Source organism: Sus scrofa, chromosome 6, assembly GCF_054392235.1.
Source record: "Sus scrofa isolate SSC_HxYL_T2T_F1_AM1 chromosome 6, Sscrofa_HxYL_maternal_Yorkshire_Landrace_v2.0, whole genome shotgun sequence".
Taxonomy (NCBI): Eukaryota; Metazoa; Chordata; class Mammalia; order Artiodactyla; family Suidae; genus Sus; species Sus scrofa.
In genome coordinates, this window is record NC_139388.1 from 91,225,620 (window position 1) to 91,238,055 (window position 12,436).

Here is a 12,436-nt window from a genome sequence, read left to right on the forward strand (position 1 = left end):
CTTCCGTCTTTATTCTCACCAGCCTTTCTGTTCTGCTGGAAAGAAAACTTCCCTGCTGGATCCTTTGTTCCAGATAGATCAGACTCCTCAGCGTTCCTAAACCCCTGCACCTCTGCCATCTCCCCCGACCCCCACTGAACCCCATTATGCGCCCATCGAAATCTCACCTTCAAGGCCTAGGTTGCAAGCAGGGCTTCCCTGAGGCTTAGTTCACCTTCCAGTTGAAATCAGTAATCAATGAACGGTTTGGTGTTGCCAGTGCCCTTTGTCTAAATCACTAACGTAGCAACTATCACAGTCTGACTCACAACCATTCCTGGGGAGAAAACTTCTGATCTTTACCCCATGGCGGCCCTACCTCTGGTGTCCTTCTGAGACCCCTCCATGCTTCCCACAGAAGGAAGCCGTGTGAATCTGATTGGTCAGAGGTGGGGCTCTGATTGGGCCATGCTCACTAGTGGGCAGGGTCAGTGCATGGAAGGGGATGGGGCTGGACCAGCCCTCTCCTCCTGCCCCTCAGCACCCCGGGCCTGCAGCCCAGAGGAAGTCAGCTCCGCAAACCCAGCCTGGGTGAAGCCAGGGCAGGAGGAAGCAGGAGGTCTCACATGAGCTTCCCTTTTGTTACAGCTAAAAAACTAGTTAAAATAGTTTTCATTATGTTGTGCCCTGTCTTGGCCCACTAATTATTCTAAACGGCTTTTCACAAATGATCTCTTCCTCGCTTAATTGCTTTCTTTTGCTTTCTAGGTAGAGTTATGTTGCATGTCGTGTTTTCTTTTCCCTTGAAACACTCCCTAACCTCCCCTCCCTTTCCTTTGCAACCAATCTTCATTCCAGAGAGAAGTTCAAGGAGCGATAACCCTCAAGATCCCAAGAAACCATCTCCAGATCACCTGACACAGGCCTTGATGTCTTGGAAATATCTATGGAGGGAGAAGAATGCTGACACCTTGCTCTTTGTCAATAATCCTGTTTTTCGAGCTAAACCTCTAAGACCCTTTGCTGTCCCCTCTCAAGGGAGGACACAGTTTTGAGGCATTTACTGGCTGTGGCCTCCTTTGCCTGGCCAAGCAATAAAGCTGCTCTTTCTACTTCACCCCAAACTCTTGTCTTGCAGACTTAATTGGTGCCATTGTATAGAGGCTGAATTTCGGCTACACTTTGACCTCCAGGCCTGTGTCATCATGGTGCAGTCAGCCAAAAAGAGATGCAAATGAAGAATTCAATGCAAGGAATTGGTGACACAGGTGGTGGAAGAGCCAAGGTGCAGGCAGGAGATGATGAGGCTGAACCTGTGTTCGCTGTATGCCCGGGAGCAGCTGGCACCCGGGAACTCAGAGGTCACAGAGCCAAGGTGGCATTCCCAGAGTCCAGAAGCCAGGATTATCAGACAGAGGCCAGAGCCATATTGGGGGCTTCCCAGGGACCCCTGGAAGTTAAACTGACAGCACTATGGCCTGAACCCAGCCAGAACACAGATTGGAACTTGAACCCATGTGCTGGGACTCAACTTCAGCCTAAACCCTGGTTGGGACTTGAACCCACAGTTTTAAATTAGAATCACTCACCTGGTGTCTGGACTCACTGAGGTTCGGGTTCTTTGTGCCTCTGTGCAGAAGGAATTCAGCGAGAGATAAAATGATAGGCAAGGAATAGATTTATTAAGATAGGACACTTCTGAGAGATGCTAGCAGGCAGGCCAGGAGGCCCTGCCCCCAGGATCTGGTGGGCTACACTTTTAGCATCCAAGGGGAGTGGGGGTTGGAAAAGACTGCCTCTTCCTCTTTCTTGAAGTAGCAGCTCCTCCTTAGTATCCAGGAATCTGTGTATTCAAAGCAGCAGAAGGGCAGTCCTCAAACTCCTGCCCTTGGTCTGAACCTGAATGCAGGACTCACCCCCTCCCCACTCAAGGACCTGAGGCCTGTCTCTCAGCTCCACTAGTCAAGCAAGCCTGCCTTGTTCTAATGGTCCTCTTGAGCTGTTATTAAGGTACCATGGTCACCCAAAGTCCCCTAGGGTTCCTTGTCTTTCTATGGTCCCTTACTGGGACTTCTACAACTACCTGTGCCTACTCCATCCCTATCAGAAGCTCGGGGCAAGGGGCTGCCTGATGGGAGCTGGAATCACAGAGGAGGGAGAGCTGCTGCTGAGAATGCAGAGAGGGCTTCCCCCTCTCCACTCTTCTACCCATATTGCTTACAGCTTCACCCATCAAGGGGCCAGAGGGCCAGGGCACCTGCCACTACTCCCTGAGGAGGGAAGGGGGAAGAGGTGACTCTGAGAGCAAGTAGGCCATTGATGGGCAGTGGGTCTCCCATCCTCCGTCCACCAGAGGATCCCAGGGTCGGGGGAGGAAGCAGTATGTGTGTAGTTATGAAAAAGATTTATATCCATCAAGGTTCAACCAGAAGCAGAAATGCTCCAAGTGCTAGAGAAAAAAATGGGTTTGATCTTTGGTTTTGTTTTAAGAGGGGCTAGACCTCCAGCAATTGCATGTGAAGGCTTTTGGCTGAGTCTGAGTCAGCTGGACAGGAAGTCAGGGGGTAGAGCTGACTGTGGGTGGGTTTGAGGACAAATAGACACCCCAAGCGTGGAAGAGAACCCACAAACCTTGGAGGCCCTGTCTGCTCCAACCTCGCCGCTGCTCTACCACATACAGGGAAGCTGGTGCCTCCCACCTCAGGGTCCTGGGAGACTTGGTCCAGCACTCAGGAGGCTGCGGGAGAGGATGAGGGGAGGTGGAGGCACTATGTGGGCAGGTGGGGCCACACCCATGCAGTGAGCCAGAGGAGGGTAAAGCATGCCTCTCTTCCGCCTCCAGACCACAGGTAGAATTTCTCGTGGCCAATGCTAACTTGGAACCACGCGGGGAAGAGAATTGGGGAACATGATTCCTCATTAACCAAGTTGACACAGCACAACCCCCCGCAGGACTGCTCCTTGATTTCCATCTGCAACCACTCCTTTGGTTCCAGCTTCTCTCCTGAGGACCCCAGAGAGAAGTGGGATGGAGCACAAGTTATGAAGTCGGATCCAGGCTTTCCTGGGACTGGCTGATGGTCCCCGGGAAACCAGTGGTTCCCAGCTGTGTCTCAGCACTTGAGTCATCTAAGGAAGAGCCCAATGTCACTCAACACTGATGCATCAAAACCGGGTGGGGAGAGTTCCCATTGTGGCTCAGCAGGTTAAGAACCTGACTAATATCCTTGAGGATGTGGGTTCCATCTCTGGTCTTGCTCAGTGGGTTACGGATCCGGTGTTGCTGCAAGCCGTCACACATTCGGCTGGGATCCCACTGTGGCAGAGGCTGGCGGCTGTGGCTTGGATTCGACCCCTGGCCTGGGAACTTCTCTGTGCTGCAGATGCAGCCCTAAAAAGACAAAACAAAACAAAACAACCCCGGTGGGGGTGGGGCAGGCATTGGTCAGTTTTAGGATCTTCCTAGGTGACTCCAGGGTGCATCCAGGGTGGGAACCAGTGGTCTAAGAGTGCCTGGATCTCACCCAGGTCACCTAATGCTTTATAGTTTATGTGGGATCCTATTAGTCTCTTGATCTGGGACCTGAGAGAAAGCAGGCGTGGCACGTTTATAGACTGCAAAGCTGTTATAGGAAGGCAGAAATAAATACAAGCCTCTGTTGCTGCTATGTGTATCTTGCTGTGATGAGAGACGGAGCAGAGAGAAGTAAGATCCCCAGTACCTGTGACAGCCTTGGAGGCTGTAGGGACCAGCTCTGGGAATGCAAGCAGGAGGAAAGCACCTTGAGAAGCCTGTGGATGCTGGGTGAGAGGCTGGGGTACAGGGAGGGCCATCCTCAGCACCCCTGTGAGCACATGAAGATCCAAGGCTCAGAGAGGGCCAGCCCTTCTCTCCAAGATGCGTAGGAAGGGACAGGACTAGGAGCCACTTCCTGTCTGCCTCAGAGTTCAGCCCTTGAGAAGAGCTGTGTGTCCTGCTCCCAAGCTGTCCTGGCTCAGCCCCTGTCCTCCCACCCCTTACCCCCCCCTTCACCCCCAACACGGGCTGATGCTAAATCTGCTCCCCTGCTCTGGCGTAGGCCAGTGGCTACAGCTCCAATGAGACCCCTAGCCTGGGAGCTTCCATATGCCACGAGTGTGGCCCTAAAAAGACAAAAAGACAAAAAAAAAAGAAAAAAAAGAAGGGGGATGTACAGGTGGCTAGTTCCTCCTCTTTCTTCAAGCCTCAGGGGAAGAGTGGCTCCTCCAGGGGGCCCTCCCTGAATACTCCTGCACCCTCGCCCAGATAGGGATGGGGCTTTCTCTGTTCTCCCCAGTCTCCCTGTGCCTCCTCTGTCAGGCAGATCCTTGCTGTTCCTTCAATTATTCCAAGTGCATTTCCACCTCAGGGCCTTTGCACTTGCTGTTCCCTCGGCCAGTAAGGCTCAGACATTCGTGTGACTTATAGTCTCCCTACCTTCATGTCTCTGCTCAAATGCCACCTCCTCAGAGAGGCCCCCAGATCCTCCATCTCTCTCTCCACCCCTTTCTGCTGCTTCCTTTTCCTTCATAGCGAAGGATAATGACCTGACAAAAGATGATGGACTCCACATTGGTTTATTGTCCGGTTCCCCAGCAAACCAGGATTCCATGGGCACAGTGGTTTTTTTCTTTTTTGTTCACAGTTCTATTTCCAGTGCCCGAAAGAGCATCAGAATGTTTGCTGAGGAGTTCCTGTCGTGGCTCAGCGGCAACGGATCTGACCAGTATCCATGAGGATGCAAGTTCGATCCCTGGCCTTGCTCAGTGGGTTAAGGATCTGGCTTTGCCGTGAGCTGTGGTGTAGGTTGCAGACACGGCTCGGATCTGATGTGGCTGTGGATGCCATATGCCATGGATGTGGCCCTAAAAAGGACAAAAACAAACAAACAAACAAATAAATAAATAAATAAAGCGTTGGTAAGCACCACTTTCCATTCATGCTGCCCCCAACCCCAGATGCTCAGATGCCCAAGTGGCCGTAGACTATGTCCAGGCTGAACCATGTGTCAGTCCATCACCCAGTGCAGCTCTCAGCACAGACAAACAAGGGCGAGTGTTTGCCACCTGAGTGAGGGGCTGATGGATGAATGGAAGGTGGGACCCTGACAGGACAGCAGTAAAAGTAAGCCTTTCTGTGTGCCTCCTTTTTCCCTTTGAAAAGCCCTAGGAAGAGTAGAGTTCAATCATTTATTATTATTATTATTATTTTTTGCTTTTTAGGGCCATACCTGCGGCACATGGAGGTTCCCTGGCTAGTCAAATTGGAGCCATCTCTGCCAGCCTGCACCACAGCCACAGCCAGGCAGGATCTGAGTCACCTCTGCAACCTACACCACAGCTCATGGCAATGCCGGATCCTTAACCCACTGAGCGAGGCCAGGGATCAAACCCACGTTCTCATGGATGCTAGTGGGATTTGATACCACTGAGCTGTGACAGGAACTCCTGAGTTCAGTCATTTGAGGGACATGCTCAAGTTCAAAAGGTAGAATGCTTGCAGTGAAATACAACAAACCAAACAGAGCCAAGAGACGGGGCCCTTCCCAAACTGCAAGAAGAACCTGATGTGGAAGAAGAAAATAAAAAATAAAAATCATTGAAAGAAAATCACCGTAAACCAACTCGAATGGAAAAAATAAAAATCATTTTAAAAAATGAAATAAAATTGGAGTTTCTGTCATGGCCCAGTGGTTAACGAATGCAATTAGGAACCATGAGGTTGCGGGTTTGACCCCTGGCCTTGCTCAGTGGGTTAAGGATCTGGCGTTGCCGTGAGCCCTGGTGTAGGTCGCAGACCCGGCTTGGATCTAGCATTGCTATGGCTGTGGGGTAGGCTGGGGGCTATAGCTCCGATTAGACCCCTGGCCTGGGAACCTCCACATGCTGCGGGAGTGGCCCTAGAAAAGGCAAAAAGACAATCGATCAATCAATCAGTCAATAAAATAATTTTTTAAAAAAAGAAGAAGCATCCTGGGGGAGTGGGCAGGAGGGTGGCTTGGGGGTGGATTTGTCCCTAGATAAGGCAGGTGAGGAGATGCGGTGAATGGCAGCCTGAGTGACTGGGGCAGGTGGCCCCTCCCTGTCAGCTCTGGACCCCTCCCCTGCCTGGGAGGTGTGACCTGCTGGGAGAAGAGGTCGGGGACCAGGCCTGAGCCTGCTCTTGATGGGCTGGGGGCCACAAGGTGGGAAGACTGGGATGTCCTTCCCAGGAGACAAAACACAGCCGCCCCCAGACCTCCCTGCAGCTGGGGCCCCATGCCCACAGCCTCCCAGGGGCCTCTGGGCAGCCAGGTGCTCTTCCTGCCAAGGCCTCAGTCTGCACCTCAGGAGGGATAGAGGCCGGGAGGGCCTCCTCTCTCCTTCCTGGGCCCTTCTCTTCTCTCTGTCCTCCCTCCCCTGGAGGCGCATGCTCCTGGCCCCACTGGAGCCCTCACAGTGTCTGAGCCGGTCTCTCCCTGTGCTCCTTGGGGACACTCACCCCTCCTGCCCCTCTCTCAGGATCCACACACTCCACAGGCCACCCTGACCTCACCTCGTCCACCTTCTCACTCAGGAAATGGCAGCTCTGGAGTTCCCATCGTGGCTCAGAGGAAGCGAACCTAACTAGTAACCATGAGGACACAGGTTCGATTCCCGGTCTTGCTCAGTGGCTTAAGGATCTAGTGTTGCCGTGAGCTGTGGTTAGCTCACAGATGCAGCTTGGATCTCGAGGGCTGAGGCTGTGGCTGTGGCATGGGCCGGCACCTACCACTCTGATTGGACCCCTAGCCTGGGAACCTCCATATGCTGAGGTTGTGGCCCTAAAAAGAAAAAAACAAAACAAAACAGAAATGGTAGCTTTATCCCCCAGCTCCTCAGCCCGGATTTGTCTTCAGGACAAACCCCTCCCCTCCACACCTCCACACCGCCCCCCATGATGGAGCAATTCACCCCCAAAAAACCTCCTGCCCCCACCCCCCACTGCTCATCCCCTCCACACCCCTCTGGTCCAAACCACCACTGCCTCCTGCCTGGACACCCCTTCACCTCCTCCCTGGGCCCCCTGCTCCCCCTCCGGACTCCAAGGAGGAGCCAGAGGATCTTCTTAAATCCCAGAAATGACGGGGCTCCTCCCTCACTTCTCACCCTTCGGTGCTGCTCAGGGAAACTTGTAATCCCAGCCCTGCCAACGAGGCCAAGGCGGGGAGCTCCTCCAGGTCTGGCTGCTGCCTCCTCACGCTCTCTGCTCCCTCCTCCTCACACTCTGCCCCAGGGCCCTTCCTCAGTCCCTCCCAGGCTCCTTCCCACCCCAGGGCCTTTGCACAGGCTGTTCCCCTTCTGTACATCACTCCTTCCCCCACCGTACAGGCAACCAGCTCCATCGGGTCTCCACCTACCCTAAGACCCTGTCTGAGTTGGTCCCCCTCATTATCCTCCCATGTAGCTTCCTGTACATGGGCAGGCTTGGCCCCATCCCGAGGTGTAGTTGTCTGTGTGACTTTTCCTTGAAAGACTACATCTCCCTCTGGACCGTGAGCCTCAAGAGGCCCACACCTGTTCTGCCTGGTTTATTTTTCACCCCTGCCCCCGTACCTGCAGCACACAACAGGTGCTTAGGAAATGACCTGGATGAACACCTGGATTTATAAGATTGGGACTGGAATGAGGAACAAACAGCCCGTGTCCCTTTAAATAGAGCGGGAATAACTGCGAGTGTTGTTAATTGTTTTTATTTGAAGGATGTTGGTTTTCATTTTATTTTATCTTTTAATAACTCACACTGCATAATCAGCTGGTAATTACAGCTTCCATCTCTGGCTTGTGCCTCCCTGACTTCTGCTCAGAAGATGGAACCGTTTCATATTTAATCAGTATTTGAGCCGGAACGCTCTCAGGGGAGCAAGCTCATGTGGGGTGTGTTTAATTCTCAGTGCTGTTAATTAGAACAGCCTAACAACCTGGGCCCCCCGGTGACAAGAATGAGGGACCAGACCCTGCCAGTCCGCCTTGTCCTAGTCCAGTGCAGCCAAGCCCCTCCCTGGGGCATCTCTCACCCCTACCAGGTAGAGGTCGCCAGGCCTTTGCCAAACCAGCCCTGGGAGGCAGGAGGCGACTGATGGCCGGACTCCTCTGGAAGGATCCAGGAGGAGAGGGGAGCAGGAGGGGTTGTAGGGACAGCTTGGGGACAGTTCTAGGAGGTCAGCTGGGATAGGATGTTTCCTTAATCAAGCACCATCTCACCCCCTCTGCTCTCACCTTCCTACCTGGTCGGCTCCCTCCTGCAGCGGGGTGTTGGGGGGGGGGGCGGAGGGGCAGAGGACTTGATCTGCTCACCTGACTCAGTCACACAGTTTCCCCTCTGGAGGATCAGGGTCCCTCCTGGAGGCAGTGTCATTTTTTCAAGTGGCATTTGTTTGCGTGACTAGAGATTGAGCTCAGAATGCTGGCTCCACGTTTTCCTTCCTGGCGGTTCCCACCATGCCCAGCACCCAGGGCAGGCGCGCGTTCCACGAAGGACCAGATAGAGAGCAGAGCGGTGCTGAGCAACAGAGAGGACTTTCCTCAATCAGGTCGACACCAGCGCCCCCAGCAGGTTGAGGGGAGACGTGTTCCAGCTCACCAGCTGAGACATTTCTCAAAGCTGCTTCTGGGAGAAGGGCCCCCATCTCGCTTGCTGAAATCAGACCTTGTCTGTGTTTAAGCTTCCTAAGTGTGTTCCACGTTCGTGAAAGCAACACGGCATCTGTGGTGTGAGAGCTGGGAGGGGCCAGGAGAGCGCGTCCTTCCAGCTTCCATTGCTGCTACACCGATCAGGGCTTCTCAGAAAAGGTAGGCATTTACAGAGCACTTGTCAGGCCTTGGATCTTACACTCACCAACTCATTTTAATCTTCACATCAGCCCTTCCAGGGAAGAAAGTGCTATTGTGGCACCCCCATTTTACAGATGGGAAAGCTGATGCCCAGAGGTGCGGCCCATTGCCCAAAGCCTCACAGTTGGCCTCCAGGGCTACTCCACCCTGGTTTAAACCCCAGCCTGGTGACCCTGGGTCTCTGTCTATGCCTCACATCCTGCCTCTGGAAATCCCTTTCCTAGACACTGATGGAGACGGCATCTGCTAAAAACTTAGCTTTGGTCCCGGCAAGCAGAAGGTGCTCAATAGAGGGTGGGGGCCCTTCCTATAGATGGTGGGGCCCATCCTCTTTCAAGCACAGACCTCATGTTGGGCCGTGGCAATAGCAAAGTCTCCCCTGGCTCCAGTGGGAGCCTTAATTTTAGGGTGAGCTCAAAGGCTCCCCTGCACAGCAGGAGACTGAGTTGGGACCCCAAGAGCTCCCTGTGGAGCAGAGACTGCAAACTCATCTTTTCATTTGTGGACCAATGACCCTTCCCCAGCAGGTTCGAATGCTTCCTTTTTGTAATAATTTTGTAATAATTTTATTTTTTAATTAATTAACTATTTTTCTTTTTTGGCTGCCCCAAAGCACAGGGAGCTCCATGGCCAGGGATCAGATCTGAGCTGCAGTTAAGACCTATACCGCCATTGTGACAACGTCGGATCCTTAACCCACTGTGTGGATCTGGGCTCGAACCTACGTCGCAGAGCTTCAGAGATGCCGCCGATCCTGTTGAGCCACAGCGGGATCTCCCAGTAATAATTTTAAAGTTGTTCAAGGAAAGAGCAGGAGCTAGAGGACCTGGGTCATGCGATTGCTGGAGTTGAGGAGCTGGACTCTTCTCTCTGAGGGGTGGGGCTGGAGGCTGGGCTGTAACTGTCAGCTTTTCTGCCACAGAAGCAGGTTAGGCGAAAGCCAGGGTAGGGGGAAGGTGAGTGGGTCAATGTGGCCCAGGCAGGTAGTGGGGGTTGGGAGTGGCCATGGAGAGAGAAGATGGAAAAGGCAGCAGAGGCTGGACCCAAAAGGACCTCAGGAGCCACGTGGAGGAGTTTGGCCTTGACCCGAGTGCAGTGGGGAGCTCTGGAGGACAGGGAACCTTGGGGAGATTCAGTGGGATGTGCATTTAGAAAGCTCCCGATGCTGCTGTGTGGGCATGCGCTGGGCAGGAGGGCTGGAGCCAGGGGCAGAGAAAGGCAGGGGCTGTTGCATTAATTCAGACCAAACAAGTGGTCTCCTGGACTGCGGTGGGAAGAGCTGGGATGGAGGGAGGGAGGGGCCGAGTTTGGAGAAAAAAATGGGAGGCTGAAGAGACAAGATTTGGTTATTATCAGATGTGGGTGTGATGATGTGATAACCAATTTCCAGCCTGGGGGCACAGAAAGGCCACTTGGAGGCTCCCTCCCTAGGGCATCTCTTAAAGTGGCCACGTCTAGGGGTCAGCAGCCAGCATAGGATTCAGCCAGTTCTTGCCCGGAGGCGGCCCTCCTATGGCCCAGCCGGCTGCCCTAACAAAAGAAAGGAACAATGGCCATGGAAGCCTGGAAACCACCCAGGGTCCCTTCCCATCCCCATGAGGCAAAGAAAAATTCCTTTGAAAATGAAAGTTTGGCTTGAAGTAAACAGATCAGTACCGTTGATGCACGCTAGCACTTTATTAATTATGTGTCCTCAATCCATTTAAACCTAGGGTATTAATTTAGATTTATAGGGATAATTTAGATTTATAAGACTAGTTATTATGCATTAAGTGTAGAAAATGCCAGTTGGTTTGCATGGACAATATTTATTGAAGTATGAAAAGGAAAATATGTAAAATCTAATTGCCCTTGAGTTTCACGTCAGAGCTGACATGGGAGTCTAGGAGTGGGGTGAATATCCCTCGGCTCGCCAGGCGTTCTCATTTTCTCCTGGGTTGTAATTTTGTCCTCCCTATGCTGTTCTTTTGAATAAGAAGCAGACCTCACACCATGACTGAGAGATACACCTGCCCATGATGGAAGATACCGTCTGGGGCTGTGCCTACACCAGACTGAGAGCGAGTGACAAATGGGGAGCAGGGAGGCTTGGTGGGAGGAGCGCTGCGTGGGGAGTCCAGGGGAAGGAGCACTGAATGGGGACTCCTGAGCCCTGGGCTCTGGTCCTGGCTCCGATACTGACTTCTTCAGGTAGATCCATCAACTGGTGGGCGGGGGGGCTGGGTGGTCCCACGTCCTTTCCAGTTCCGAGGTTCAGAAAGGTGGTCCCCCCTCTGGATGGGAGGGTCATCCCTCAGTTGGCTCCAGTTGTTGGGTGGCATGGCTGTGACTTCTCAACGTCTTTGTCTCACACACCCAGCCCTGGAACCGGGGCTTTTGTGGACCTAGGGGCCACACTGCATGGCCAGGTGGTCTGGTGGGCACTGTGTCAGGCGGGCCTCCATCCAAGTGGGGTCAGACCTAGGCCCACAGGCAGTGTGGAGGGAAGTGAAATGAGAGCCGCGAAGGCCGGGTTCTGGGCTGGGGGCGTTCATGGTCGCATGGGTGAGACAGGACCCCTGGCCCCCAGGAGCTGGTCTGGGGAGCTGTGAAGCAAGCCTGGAAGCTGCTAGTAAAAAGGGATTTGGTGGTCATCCACTCCAACCCCCTGATGTTCCAGAGGGGCTCTCGCAGCGTCCCAGAGCCTGGCAATGACAGGTGGAGAAAGCTGAGGTCTCTTGCCAGCTCTGCTGCATGAAGGCAATACTATAAGCTACTGAAAAGTATGAGTTTTACTTTTTTTTTTTTTTTTTTTTTTTGCTTTTTAGGGCCACACCCACAGCATATGGAGGTTCCTAGGCTAGGGGTTGAATTGGAGCAGCAGCCACTGGCCTATACCACAGCCACAGCAAGGCCGGATCCTTAACCCGAGCAAGGCCAGGGATTGAACCCACATCCTCATGGATCCTAGTCGGGTTCTTTAACCACTGAGCCATGAAGGGAGCTCCATGAGTGTTACTTCCACTGGCCACTTTCCTCCCTGGGGTTCCTTCTGGGGCCCAGAACAGCCACGCACATCAGCCCCTGACCCTTCCCTCTTTCATCTCCAGGAGCCAACTCTCCAGCTCTGTCAATTTCTCAGGATTCATGGACTTGAGTGGCCCAGCAGGTGAGGCCAAGGCGGGTGGGAGGTCTGCCCTACAGGACTGTCCCTGTGACCAAAACCGTAATAGCCGCAGCCGTTCTCCAGACCACCTGAGAACCAAACACCTTGATATGTCAGCTCATCTAATCCTCCCTACAGCTCTCTGAGGAAGGTATTATGTCCCCTGCCAGATGGATGAGGAAGGCTCAGAGAGGTTAAACACCTGTCCAAGGTCACACAGCTAGAAAAAGGCAGACCGGGGATGGACAACGAAACTCTTCCTCCTGCCCACAGCTACCTTCCCAACTGGTCACCTGCTACTTGTCACATGCCTGCGCAATGCCTTCATTCTGTAGCCAGAGTGACTCTCCCTGAATACACCTGCTACTTGTCACATGCCTGTGCAATGCCTTCATTCTGTAGCCAGAGTGACTCTCCCTGCAGTGTTTCTCGGCTACCCCA